The sequence below is a fragment of the Thamnophis elegans genome, chromosome Z (assembly GCF_009769535.1).
Source record: "Thamnophis elegans isolate rThaEle1 chromosome Z, rThaEle1.pri, whole genome shotgun sequence".
In the NCBI taxonomy this organism is placed as follows: Eukaryota; Metazoa; Chordata; class Lepidosauria; order Squamata; family Colubridae; genus Thamnophis; species Thamnophis elegans.
The window spans coordinates 121,990,428-122,002,706 of NC_045558.1; positions in this window are offsets into that span (position 1 = coordinate 121,990,428).

Below are 12,279 nucleotides of genomic sequence, written 5' to 3' on the forward strand. Positions count from 1 at the left end.
AATGAAGCGGCAGACGTGATGAACCGAGGCCTTGAAGCCGTTATGGACTGGATGAGGGTTAACAAGCTTGTGCTCAACCCAGAAAAGACCGAGTGGCTGTTGTGTTTCCCTCCCAAAGATTCCACCAATATTCCATCTCTCAGGCTGGGGGGTCAAATTCTATACCCCTCAGAGAGGGTTCGCAACTTGGGAGTCCTCCTGGACCCACAGCTATCGTTTGACCACCACTTGACGGCTGTGACCAGGGGGGCATTCGCCCAGGTTCGCCTGGTGCGCCAGTTGCGGCCCTACCTGAATCGGGAGGCTCTCACAACAGTCACCCGGGCCCTTGTGACCTCTAGGCTGGAATACTGCAATGTGCTCTACATGGGGCTGCCCTTGAAGAGCATCCGGCGACTTCAGCTAGTACAGAACGCGGCCGCGCGAGTGATTGTGGGTGCACCTCGGTTCACCCACATAACACCTATCCTCCGCGAGCTGCGCTGGCTGCCTGTCGGTCTCCGGATGCGCTTCAAGGTGTTATTAGTCACCCATAAAGCCCTACATGGTAGTGGATCCGGATACTTGAGAGACCGCCTCCTGCCAATTACCTCCCTGCGACCAATAAGATCACATAGATTAGGCCTCCTCCGTATTCCATCGGCCAGCCAGTGCCGGCTGGCAACTACAAGGAGGAGGGCCTTCTCAGTAGTAGCCCCGACCCTTTGGAACGAGCTCCCCGTGGAGATTCGTACCCTCTCCACCGTCCAGGCCTTCCGCACAGCCCTTAAGAACTGGCTAGCCCGTCAGGCCTAGGGATAAGGATAGCCGCCCCTCCCGAATGATGAGTGTATGTTGCTTACTATTTTATTATATGTCACTATGTCAATGTCTGTATTCCCCCTCCCTGATTTTATGTGAGCCGCCCTGAGTCCCCTCAGGGAAAAGGGCGGCCTACAAATATTAATAAAATCAAAATCAAATCAAATCAATCAGGAGACGCCTAGAGCACTCGTGGAGGTCCGATAGGTCCGAGTCGAAACGGGCACTTTTGACAGCATGCACCAAGGAGTATATTCGGACCTTAAGAACAACAAAAAGAACATACATTGCCTCCTTGGTAGCGTCCGCCGAGTCCCGCCCAGCCGCCCTGTTTAGGATAACCCGCTCCCTCCTAAATAGGAGGGAGACGGGGGACTCCTTACAGGGTAAGGCTGAGGAGTATGTCCAGTTCTTGGCGGACAAAGTTGCCCGGTTTCGAGCGGACCTGGACTCCACCCCAGTAGATCCAGCCGAGACACAAGGAGAAAACTTGGCAAACCATCTCTGGGTTGAGTTTCAGGAAGTTGCCTCTGGGGATGTGGACAAGGCTATGCGAGCTGTGAGTGCCTCCACCTGCATACTGGACCCGTGTCCCTCCTGGCTGGTTGCCAACAGCAGTGAGGTGACACGAGGCTGGATCCAGGCGGTTGTTACCGCTTCTCTTCGGGAGGGGTACTTTCCCACCGCGCTTAAGACAGCGGTGGTGAGACCCCTCCTGAAGAAGCCGTCTCTGGATCCAGCTGTCCTTAATAACTATCGTCCAGTCTCCAACCTCCCCTTTGTAGGGAAGGTTGTTGAGAAGGTGGTGGCTCTCCAGCTTCAGCGTACCTTGGAGGAAGCTAACTATCTTGACCCCTTCCAGTCTGGCTTCAGACCCGGTTACAGCACAAAAACCGCTTTGGTCGCATTGACTGATGATCTCTGGAGAGCTAGGGATGGAGGCCATGCTTCCATCCTAGTTCTCCTGGACCTCTCAGCGGCTTTGGATACCATCGATCATGGTATCCTTCTGCGACGACTGCGGGAGATAGGGGTGGGCGGCACTGTCTTGCAGTGGTTCTCCTCCTATCTCTCGGACAGGTCACAGTCGGTGTTAGTGGGGGGGCAGAGATCGTCCCTGAGGCCCCTAACATATGGGGTGCCGCAGGGGTCGGTCCTATCCCCCCTACTATTTAACATTTACATGAAACCGCTGGGCGAGATCATCCGAAGGCACGGGATAAAATATCACCAATATGCGGACGATACACAGTTGTATCTGTCCGCCCTGTGCCAACTCAATGAAGCGGTGGACGTGATGAACCGGGGACTGGAAGCCGTTAAAGACTGGATGAGGGCAAACAAGCTGATACTCAACCCAGACAAGACCGAGTGGCTGTTGTGTTTCCCTCCCAAAAATTTGACCACCATACCATCACTCAGGCTGGGGGGACAAAATTTAAACCCCTCAGAAAGGGCCCGCAACTTGGGAGTCCTCCTGGATTCACAGCTAACTTTTGACCACCATCTCTCAGCTGTGACCAGGGGGGCATTTGCCCAGGTTCGCCTGGTGCGCCAGTTGCGGCCCTACCTGAATCGGGAGGCCCTCACAACAGTCACTCGAGCCCTTGTGATCTCTAGGCTGGAATACTGTAATGTGCTCTACATGGGGCTGCCCTTGAAGAGCATCCGAAGACTTCAGCTAGTCCAGAATGCGGCCGCGCGAGTGATCGTGGGCGCACCACGGTTCGCCCACATAACACCGATCCTCCGTGAGCTGCACTGGCTACCTGTTGGTCTCCGGGTGCACTTCAAGGTCCTACTCACCACCTATAAAGCGCTCCATGGTAGTGGATCTGGCTATTTGAGAGACCGCCTTCTGCCAATTACCTCCCTGCGTCCCATCAGATCGCATAGAGCTGGCCTCCTCCGTATTCCATCCGCCAGTCAGTGCCGACTGGCGACTACTCGGAGGAGAGCCTTCTCTGTTGCGGCTCCGACACTATGGAACAATCTCCCCGTGGAGATTCGTACCCTCACCACCGTCCAGGCCTTCCGCACAGCCCTCAAGAACTGGCTAACCCGTCAGGCCTGGGGATAATCTTATTTCGCCCCTCCCGAATGCTGAGTGAATGTTGAGTTTTATTGTCTAATTTACTTTGTGCACATTTCTTTTTTCGTATTGTCCTACACTCCCCTTCCTTTTTGATTGTAAGCCGCCCTGAGTCCCCTCAGGGAAAAGGGCGGCCTATAAATAAATAAAACAAATAAAACAAATAAAACAAAACAACAACATAATATAACTTGGTGCTTCGCAGGTTACGAAAATCTCGTTTGATTTGCACACTGTTTTTAAAAAGTTAGATAAAGAAATTATGCTGTGAAAGCGACTAGAAAGCCCCTCGTCCCCTTCCTGTGTGCGAGAAAGGGAAGGAGAGGAAGGAAGGAGGGAGGGGGGGAGGAAAAGAAGAAGGGAGGGGGGGAGAAGATGGAAGGAGAAAAGATGGATGGAAGGAGAAAGAATGGAAGGAGAAGGAGGAAGATGGAAGAAGAAAGGAAGAAAAAGAAGAAGGGAGGGAGAAAAGAGGGAAGGAGGTAGGAAGAAAAGGGGAAGAGAGGGAAAGAGCAGAAAGACAAAGAGGATGAAGTTGATAGGCAAGAGGAAGGGGGAAGGAAGGGAAAAAGAAAAAGAGGGAGAGAGGAAAGAAGAAAAGATGGAACTAGAAAGGAAAGAAGGGAGGGAGGGAGGAAAGGGGAAGACAGGGAAAGAGCAGAAAGACAGAGAAGGTGAAGGTAGATAGGCAGAAGGAAGGAAGAAGGAAGAAATAGGAAAGGAGGGAAGGAGGAAGGAACAGAAGCGAAGAGGAAGAGAGAAATGGAAAGAGCAGAAAGACAGAGAAGGTAGATAGGCAAAAGAAATGAAGCTGAAAGAATGGAAGGAGGGAGGAAGAGAAAAAAGGAGGAAGGGAGTGAGTGAGGAAAGAAGAGATGATGGAAGGAGAAAGGAAGGAAGAGAGGGAAAGAGCAGAAAACGGATAAGGTGAAGATAGATAAGCAAGAGGAATGAAGGAAGAAGTGAGGAGTCTCGAGGAGGGAGAAAACATTTAGTGACCAAAGTTACAATGGCATTGAAAAAGTGACTGATGACCATTTTTCACACTTAGCGACCGTTGCGACCATTTTTCACACTTAGCGACCGTTGCAGCATCCTCATAGTCATGTGATAAAAATTTTGCTTGGCAACAGATTCATATTTATGCTGGTTTCAGTGTCCTGGGGTGACCTTTTGACAAAAAATAAAATTTTTAATCAAGCCCCCCCCCCCCCCCCCCCCCCCCGGTCAATGGTGTCCCTCTTTACCAATCTGAAAATCTGGTCACCTTAATCTAAACCATTAATTTTATCCCCTTTATACAGTTCTGTAAAAAATTCCCAAAATGCCTTTTGAATTTCTTCCTGTTGAAACACCTCCTTCCCCCTGTAAATCAGTTTAGATATATTTCGAGTTTTCCTTTTTTTCCTAATCTGATAAGCTAACCATCTGCCAGGTTTGTTTGCATTACAAAAAGTATTGTGTTTTGCATATAATAAATTAGTGGCTACCTGGTCAGAGATCAACATGTCAAATTGAGATTTTAATATGTTAATAGCTTCCTTAACCTTTGTATCGTCTGGGTTCATTGTTAACTCCAACTCTTTTCTCTTAATTTCCTCTTCCAGTTCTGTTCATTTTAACCCTTGTTTATTTCTATGTGTTTTATTTATATTCATCAGCACTCCTCTCATATACGCTTTGCTTGCATCCCATACGAATTCCATAGATGTACCCTTATTCATATTCAAAACAAAATATTCAGATAGTAATTTTTTACAATCATTAATATACTTTTCATATCTAAATAAGTTTTCATTCAATCTCCAAGACCTTCTTGCCTGCACTACCCTTCCCAACTCCATCCAAACTGGGTTATGGTCCGAAAGGACCCTAGCCGCAATCTTTGTCTTCTTGACCCTAGAAAGCAAATCATTAGTGGTTAGTACAAAATCAATCCTTGAAAAGGATTGTCAGAGAAGAAAGTGAAGTCATATTCCTCTGCATTTCTTTCTCGCCAAATATCTCTCAATTCAAAGTCATCCATGATGTCAAAGAAAGGTTTGGGTAACTTTGCTCGCATCTTAGTATTTAGGCGGGAAGTCTTCTTATCTCTCTTAGTGTCTATCACTCCATTCCAATCACCCAATAGTATACAGGAACTATAGTCCCACTGTACTAATTTAGCATGAAGATTTCTATAGAATCTATCTTGCTGTTGATTGGGGGCATAAATTCCCAAAAGTAATGTCTTTTTCCCTTCTAGGATTAGGTCTAAAGCAATATATCTTCCGAAGGGATCTGCTTCTATTAATTCAGCTTTCATATCTTTTCTTAAGTATACAACTATACCATTCTTCTTTTCCATAGCGGAAGCTACAAAATGTTGACCAAGTTTTGAGTTAATCAAATATTTTTGATCAGTTGACTTGATATGAGTTTCTTGCAAACAAATTACATCATTTTTAAACTGTTTGAGATAGTGAAATATTTTCTTTCTCTTCTGTGGAGAATTCAGTCCATTGACATTCCATGTTAAAATCTTAGTTGTCATCTTTGGTTGGCTGAAGCGTTTTTAGAGCTTCCTGCATGGCCTGTTTAACCTTAGGTCTAGCTCCTCCCACTGCTTCCAGACTTGTTATTGTAATTCCTTGATCGATGGCCGGTGATTGTTGATATTGTTGCTTTTTAGCTTGTTTCTCCATTCGTCTAGTAATCATGCGGCTAGGTCTTTGTTCCATAACACCTTGCGCTTCTAGAAGAGAGAGATGCTCCATCTTATCTGGTGGTTGTGTAGTTTGCTGTCTATCCTGTCCTTCTTGTGGTCTTTCTCCAGGTCCAGATGGTGCAGGGAATCCAGCCTTCAATATATTATAATAAAAATCTTGGGCTTTCCATACAGAGTTGAGGCGATATCTTTGCCTATCAAATGTAAATATAATGCCAAATGGTGCATCCCATCTATACTGTATCTGACGATTTCTGAGTTCTTCGACCAAAAAAGCGTAGTCTCTCCTGGCTCTTAACATTTGAGGTGGTATCTCTTTCAAAACAATCAGGTCTTGACCGCCAATTTGAAGCTTAGTGTTATAAGACGCTTGTAGTACCATATTTCTAAGCTCTCTTGTAGTGAAGTATATAACGATATCTCGAGGAAGCTGCTTCTGCTTTGCCAGCCAAGAGTTAACGCGATAAGCTTTGTCGATTTGCCAGTCAAGGTTGATTCCCTGGTCTTCCCATCAGGCAGTCAAAAGCTTCTGATAGGATCTGTTTCAGGTTCTCCTGTTTCTCCTCACGCAGCCCCCTTACTCTTAATGTGAACTCCATTTGTCGATACTGTATCATAATAATTTCTTTTTCAGCATTTTCCACTTTTTGTTCCACCACCTCTGTTTTCAATGTCAAGTTGGTATTGGCGTCATTAAGATCCTCTAGACTATCTTCAATTCCAGAAACATGTTCTGTCAATACAGTTACAAGTCTCAGCATTTCATCTTTAATTTTAACAACCCTGGCATCGATTTTCTCATACAACTCCTGTTTAAGTCCTTTTATTTCACTTTTGATTTCTTCTTTCATTTCTTTTATTTCCTCTTTTCTCTCCTGCTTTATCACCTCTCTATGATCTCTAAGCTTATCTTCCATTTTAATTGTCTGTGCATTAAGAGCCACGCTTAGTTCGCTCAGGAAAAATTCTTTCGTTAACACATCCCCAGCAGGGGGTGTAGGAAGCGGAGGCTGCGGCCTTGTGCCAGGCACTGGGGATGTGCCCCTGGGAATAGAGGGTGACGACTTCAAATTAATATTTAGTTTTGAAGCTATTTCGAAATTTATCTTCCTGCAATTAATAAAACTCTGCTGCCTGACTATGCAGCTTTAAGCAGCTTTAAAGAAGCTGAATTTCTCCCTTTACTTTGAAATTTGAGGCTTGACAAAACTTTCAGTGAGTAAACATTGTAACAAGACAGTTCAGCAGATTCATCACCATTTAACTTCCAGATAAGCAAGATTAATGAGGGAGTGAAAGTCTTGTAAAAATGAAACTAATTAAAAAGCTTCTGCTGGCCGATTGTAAAACAAGTGATAAGCATGCTCCTTTGAAATTTTGAGTTCTTGTAACAATTAAAAAAAAGGATTCATTATTACCGGAGAAACCAGTTCGGTGCCATTTTAAAAGCCTCTAAGTAAATAGATTTTCAGAGGAGAAAAAGAAAAGAAGCTAAAATCTTGATAAACAATTATTGTCCACGCAAACGGATCCAGCTCGTGATAAGATTAAATCAATCAAAACTTTGAACTGAGTGGGGGAGACCTACTTTGTTCCGCACAAGGCAGTTTGAAGTTCCCAGCACGGACGCCGTTCTGCTTTGGGCTAGCCCCCCTCTCTCTGCAAGCACAAAAGCTGCATAAATCAAAGAGCATTTGCCAGCAAAACTATTTCTTCTTTCCTTCTTGCCTGAAGGGTAAGAAACCTGTTAAGACATCAGATGGAAGATCCTCTAAACAGGTATGTAGCCAGGAATTCGGAGGCAGCTGGTTTTTTGCTGCCACCAACAGCAGGCTCCACCCAGGAACTAGAGCAAATTGCTTTGAAAGGAGTGTGACTATTGGAATAATTGCCAGGCCCCATACCAAAGAAAAGGTCCAAGAAATCCCAGAGTGAAGAGAGGGTTTTTGCCGGATTCCTGATACGAGGGAGAGATTCTGATAACACCCTGTACCAAAGAAAAGGTCCGAGAAAACCCTTGGCTAGGGTGGGTCTGCTCAGGCACCTTACTGAAGAAGCCCAGTCCGAGAAATCCCTTAGGAATCATCGGCAACAAAGCTAGTAGTCTGTCTAGAACCAATGATCTAGCAAAAAGAATACGACCTTGTTCTTCACTGGGCTGCGTGCTAACCCACAAGAATACGTTAAAAGGTTGTTGCAGCAGTAGTAGTTGTCTTTACAAAGAGAAGTAGAGCTCAAGAGCCCTGCCCAGATGCAAACAATGTGTTAATAAAAGTCTCCATACATCTTGATCTTTAAAAAATATGCCAGCAATTGCTGAAAGATCTAAGATAAGAGTTTGGATCGTTAACAAATCAGCCAGCGCCTGCTGGTAGGTCCAAACTAGGAAGAAAAGATACCCCAGGGCAGAGACAAGTATTAACAATCTAGCTCTTAAGAATATAGGAAAATGGGTGCAACATTGAGCAAAAGGAAGAAAATTTAGCAGGTTTGAATGGGAAGACCTAGATAATTGGGCTTGATTAATTTGATGTGAAGAATCAGATAATTTGACCTGATTTATTTGATGTGACTTTTGTTAAAATTCTTAGGTGTGCATCTATACTAATAGCAGGTTGAATTGTGTACATCTATACTAATAGTATGTAGAATTGAATGGGATTGAATTGATTGTGATATGTTTGACCAGATGGCAAAATAAGTAAGCTTCTCAGCTTGGGCTTGAAGCTGTGGGGAACGGGAGAGTAGGGTCCACAACAGGGGTGGGTTTCAACCGGTTCGCAACGGTCCCCGCGAACCGGTTGGTCGGTGAACCCGGAAGTAAGTAACTTCCGGGAACGGCGAAGGGCCCACCCGCCCGCCCACGCTCCTTACCGGTCTTTGAAGTCTTCTGCGCTTCCACGCAGGCGCATGGCACATACAGCGCCTGTGCAATTCTCCGCAAGCAGCTGGATGGCACATACAGCGCCTGCGTGATTCTCTGCGAGCAGCTGGAGCATTGCGCAGGCGCTAAGACGCATGCATGAACTGCGCGCATGCACGTGGACGCCGCCGGCCCCATTCCAACTGAATCGGTTGGAACAGGATTAGCAACCCACCACTGGCCCACAATCACATTTATGATTTGAACTGCTCTCTGGGTTTCCCCACTGCTTCGAGAATGAGCCACAGGTTCCCCAAGGAAATAAAAAAATTGAAGATTTGAAGGGACAGAACCTCCCCCAAGTCTGAAAGTGTTGTTCTGTGGTATGTGTGCATGTGTGTGATCATTTCCAGACCTGGAGGGAGGTTGAGGTTCTTTAATAATAGAAAATGGAGCTCATTGGCTTATGAACAGCACCCTGAAATAATTGTAATGATTGCTTTGCATGCAGAAAGAATGAAATGGGATTTTTGTATGTGAAATTGGTTAACACAAGCAGTCTGATTGCAGTGCAAATGTGAGTATGTTGTGGTGAAAGTTGGTGTGAATGTACTTTGATTCCCTTTTGAATAAAGAAACAGCACGTTGCAAGGTTGTTTACTGGTATGTGTGCATGTGCATTATCATTTCCAAACCTCAAGGGTGGGTGAGATTCTCTAATACAAAATTGGCTTGTAAAAAAGCTCCCGGGAATACTTCTAATGATTGGTTGGCACAAACAAGCATGAAAGTCCGCTTGCAGTACGAATGTGAGTATATGTGTCTGATGCCTCAGGGAGTGATAAGTGGAAGGGATCTGGAGATCTGTGATTGCTTGTGTGTATTCCCCCCTTCCCCCTATCAATACAATACAATAACAGAGTTGGAAGGGACCTTGGAGGTCTTCCAGACCAACCCCCTGCCTAGGCAGAAAACCCTATACCGTTCCAGACAAATGGCTATCCAACATCTTCTTAAAGACTTCCAGTGTTGGGGCATTCACAACTTCTGGAGGCAAGTTGTTCCATGTCAGGAAATTTCTTCTTAGTGCTAAGTTGCTTTTCTCCTTGATTAGTTTCCACCCATTGCTTCTTGTTCTACCCTCAGGTGCCTTGGAGAATAGTTTGACTCCCTCTTCTTTGTGGCAACCCCTGAGATATTGGAACGCTGCTATCATGTCACCTCTAGTCCTTCTTTTAATTAAACTAGACATATACAGTTCCTGCAACCGTTCTTTATAAGTTTTAGCCTCCAGTCCCCTAATCATCTTTGTTGCTCTTCTCTGCACTCTTTCTAGTTTCCACATCTTTTTTACATCATGGCGACCAAAACTGAATGCAGTATTCCAAGTGTGGCTTTGGCAAGGCATTATAAAGTGGTGTTAACACTTCATGTGATCTTGATTCTATCCCTCTGTTTATGCAGCCTAGAACTGTGTTGGCTTTTTTGGCTCTCTTCCTTCTGGGTCATTCTTTGAAGGGAAGCAGGCAAAGGGGAGTGTGTGGGTGTCTGCTCATTTTAACCAAGTCTGTGTGCGAGATGCCCCCAGTGAGACCCGTGAATGCCTTTGTGTATTCCCCCCTTCCCCCCTCCTTCTGTGTCATTAAGGGAGCTGTGGTTTTTCTGCTCATTTTCACCATTTTCCCCCCCCTCTTCTGAAAAATTTGGGGAAAATGGGTAACATACTCATGAACCTTCACCTTTCACTGTTTTGATCTTTTTGATCTGCATATAAAAGCATGCAGTTGTATTTCCTTTTCTGCTCTGAATACAATTTTGATTTTTCTCTTGGAATTTTTTAAAGGTTTAAAATGCTTAATTGAACCTATGAAAAGAAATGATTTTGAGGTATTTTGCTTACATTTGTATATGTTTTAACATACCTCATTAAGTGTATTTTTGAAGCTGTTCTTCCTACCTCTTTGATGTTGGAGTCAAAGTGCTCCATCCTATGTCACTGTTTGTTTGTTAGTTTGTTTCTGATATCTGCCTTTGCTTCCATCGGAATAAAATCTGATATTTTGGAGTGTTGACTCAAAAGTGCCTTTTTAAAAATTGTGTTTTATTTTTTGAAGCTGTTCCTCCTTCCCTCTTTTACGCCTGAGTGCATTTTTAAAAACTTATCAGTCAAGGTGCCCCACCCTATAATTTATCTGTCTGTTTGTCTGCAACACAAGTTATTGTCCTTTTTAGAATTATCAGAAATGAGTTAGAAATTACAATATGTTCTGGGATGGCAGTCACTGCATCCTCCGTGCCTGCCACCCCTCATCATAAGCCTACAAATATCATGGTCCATCACACTATCCCTGCTAAATATGCACTCCTCATTCGTCATGATAGAAAGAATTCTATTGTTTGGAAAAAGAAAATTATGTGTTGTGCTGCTGTAAAGGTGTTTTCCTTTTCAGCATTTGGTTGTTGGGCTTTTGTGGCACATGTTCCTCTGTGAAAGCATGTGCCTGCAATCCGTTGTATCCTTCCTGCATTGGGATCTGCATGGGTCCTTTTCCTTCTTCTATAAATGCTATCCCCATTCCCTCCTGGAATTGGCATGTAACACAAACTACCAGAGCAATCTTCACACCTTTTGTGCTGTTAATAGGCCAATCAGGAATAACAAAAGATAACCACTGGCAGAAAGGAATGTCTGATGTAAATCTAAATTAGGGTATATGACTGTGTTTTACAACGTAGTTAGATTAAGGTATGATGCGATTTCTTTTTGGAAATTTCTGGATGCTGTGAATTGTAACAAATATGTGAAATTTACTCATTTTACTGCAAAAGTGCTTCAATCGATCATAGAGGCAGTGGGAAAGTTCCGTGGAATGCAACATCGTCTGCATTCTGAAATAATGTTTAAATTTCTACACTTGGACAGAATGGGGGAATTTCCGCAATATGAGACTAAAAATATTGTCTGTAAAGAACTGTATACTTGGCCTCTCCTGTTCTTTATCTTCCCTCAGAATAAGCATTTCCAAAAACTGATGTAGTCATGGTGGTATGCAGAGATTTTGTTTGTGATTTTTTTTTCTCGTTGCAGGAGTAGCAACTTTTGGTCTTTCCGGCCTGAGTGGTGGCCTCTACTGTTCCACCTGAAGATCCTAAAAGACGCTGTGCAACTTTGCATTCTACGGATTGTGTTGATTTTGTGATTTCAACTGTCTCACTGAATGTTATTATTGTTGTAAACTGATACACACCTTTGGGAAATAGTGAGAGACTGTAATGGTGATGGCTCCCATATAAACTTCATATATATTGGGACATTGAATCAGATCAACCTAGTAATAAAGAAATCAAACTAGTAGAATTGTTACACAGGAATATCAAACTGTATAGATAAAGAAACCAAACTAGGGAGTTTTCCTAGATCATAAACCCTTAAAGCATTCTGCCGGAAAAACAACTTGGCGAAGGGGGCCAGGTACCCCCTATACAAGGCTATAGGAATACTCCACAGATAAGATAGAGACAGGAGCTTGAACCAAAGAATGCTTTAAAGACCACGTTGGTAACAAATCTTTGTCTCTGATTGGATAAACTTTGTTTCTATCTGCCTAAAATGTATATAATACTCTGAGCCACTCTTCCAGGGTGTGGCTAATCCTTACAGGCTTTTGTTTGTATGTTTTGGGTATAGTTTTGTCACCCAGCTTTTGCTATGGCCATAAATAAAAGCTGATATTTTTTGCAAGCCTCGTCTCGAGTCTCACTCTCTTTGGCATCTCAGTGGCTCAGGGTAACTGCTGTAACCTTATAATGCCTTGA